Below are 2,758 nucleotides of genomic sequence, written 5' to 3'. Positions count from 1 at the left end.
AAGGTTAGGGATGAGGAGACATGCATACAAGGATATAGATGAGGAGCCATGCATACAAGGATAGGGATGGGGCCTTGCATACAAGGACAGGGTTGGAGCCATGCATACCAGGATAGGAATGGAGCCATGCATTCAAGGATAGAGATCGAGCCATGCATCCAAGGATAGGGATGGGACCATGCATTCAAGGATAGGGATGGAACCATGCATACAAGGATAGGGATGGGGCCATGCACAGAAGGATAGGGATGAGGTCATGCATATAAGGATAGGGATGTAGCCATGCATACCAGGATAAGGATGGGGGCCAATCAAACAAGGATATAGATGAGGAGACATGTATACAAGGATATAGATGAGGAGCCATGCATACAAGGATAGGGATGAGGGGGCAATGCATACCAGGATAGAGATGAGGAGCCATGCATGCCAAGATACGGATGAGGATCCGTGCATACAAGGATAGGGATGAAGAGCCATGCATACCAGGATAGTTATGAGGAGCCATGCTTACCATTATCAGGATGAGGGGACAATGCATACCAGGCTTATACTCAAGACAATAAGTTTTCCCAGTTTTTTTGTGTGTTAAAATTAGGTGCCTTGGCTTATACTCGAATAGGCTTATACTCGAGTATATACGGTTATTACACACCTTGGTATGTTGTCTATAGCTTTAAAATTATTACTGACTGTGTGAAGAATGTTCTGCCATGGTGAATGCATTTGCCCATGCAAATAATCAAGATTCTCTGTTAGTAGCTCCATTTGTAATTGCTGACCAATGGCTCTTCAGATTTGCTGGGTGATTTCCATTTTTGGGGACAGAGGTTCTAGGATTTTTTCCAATATATTTTCAGACAGGTTAAAACTCTTAACTTAAATTTAGAATCTATATATGTAAATCAAACATTCAGAATGACAAAGATACAACCCATGATAGCATGCAGCATTTATAAATTGCGTCTGCTTGTAATTGGAGTGTAATGTTCTTTAGGCTTTGATGGAATATGATTATTTTCACTTTCTGCATTACTGCATACCATATGTCATGCCATGAAGTGTAGCAAAAATCTATGCTAATGTGATAAATGCCCTGATGGAAATTCGAATACTGCTTTGTATCTGTAAACATATTCCTCTTATTGCAATGTGAAAAAATATCTTTGTAATTCTCCACTTTCTTGAAAGGCAGTTTGATACTTCTTCATCTTCATAAAACATTCTGTTCTTCTTCAATTGAAGAGCCATTGAGATGATTTATATATCTGTTGCAGTACCATCATTCATATTTTAGCTCATCTTGACATCTCATTTGTCAAGAAATCATATAAGTATATGTTTTAGGAATAATTCATCCAGATATAGATTTTAGCTCCTGAGCATCTGTGAAAAATATGGGTTTTATATTAACTGTTTAATGAGACTTTCCTCCTCTTCCCTGAGAGGACGACTGCTAACACAACATATAATGCAATTGAAATCAATATTTCTCGAATTACTATGTTTAGTAAAAATAGCCATGTGTAGAGCTCAGATTGCTTTGTGCATTAGTGCTTTTTCATTAGGCTCTGGTATATCTCATTTTAAACAATTATAGGGATTTGTCTGCTTTTCCAATACTTAATTTCCCGATGTTCAACCCAACAACATCAAACTCAACTTCAATCAAATTGCATACAATTGATTAGATTACCATAACTTTTGCAATCAGTTAATGAAGGATGCATATAGCAAGGTTGCGTCTAGCAGGAGATTCCATTTCTACATCTCTATACGTGGTGGATCCTTAACTATACTGTAGAGTTTTCCACCTTTACCTTTAAGGTCTCCAATGTTTCACTATATAAGTTCATTACTAGCTTAACCTTCGACAGACTGCAAACTCCATCAGAACCACTGGGTGGCAACATATAAGCACATAAAACCGTCCGTGGCTAACAGCAAATAACATATTGAAAATGTTGTTTTCAAAGCTTACAGGAAAGATGTATATCTTTGTACCGTGTTAGCCAGTAGATAGAAAAATATTTAGAATTGAGAGTCCTCAGTGGTTGATACCTTTTAATGGCTAACTGAAAAGATGGTAACACTTTGCAAGGTTTCAAGACTACTCAGGTCTCTTCATCAGGCTAGACTAATACAAAATCTGAAGAGTCACATATTTATGCACAATACAACACAGAAAAAGTGCAATGGATAAGACAAGTGACGTGAAGCAGAACTATCAATATGGGAGAGGGAGAAACATAAATATTGGACCAGTGCATAGATAAGGAGTCCGGATGTTTTATATTTCTCTGATTGGGGTCTCCTAATGTGTTGTGATGCCCCCACCAGGTTTTGAAAGCAAATTCCTTAATTGATGTAAAAAGACATAAATTCATGCCGCACATTCATTCCAGCACTGAGAGTGTCAAAGGTCGTCATAAATTTATACTCCCAAACACGTCTCTCTCTCTGAGATGTGAAGTTACCTTTCAATACCAGCTTTTTTTTTGTTCAATAGCTTTTCAAAGCTTGTAATCTTGCGCCTTTCAAGTCAGAATATATAGAGTCAAGTGGAAAAGTTAAGACACATGTACAGTTGTAGCATGACCTCCAATTATAAATTTAATATATGCTTCTCTACTAAAAGGGTTTCTATAGGATTAGAAGGAAAAATACATTATGAGATCCAATGGGGACATTTACGAAATTGTTTGTAAAATGCTGTGGAATATGTTGGCGCAATATGCGCAAGAATAATAAATAAAAG

This window comes from Dendrobates tinctorius, unplaced genomic scaffold (assembly GCF_039654945.1).
Source record: "Dendrobates tinctorius isolate UK_male_01 unplaced genomic scaffold, ASM3965494v1 ptg000098l, whole genome shotgun sequence".
Taxonomy (NCBI): domain Eukaryota; kingdom Metazoa; phylum Chordata; class Amphibia; order Anura; family Dendrobatidae; genus Dendrobates; species Dendrobates tinctorius.
Note: the sequence above shows the minus strand (reverse complement) of the source record.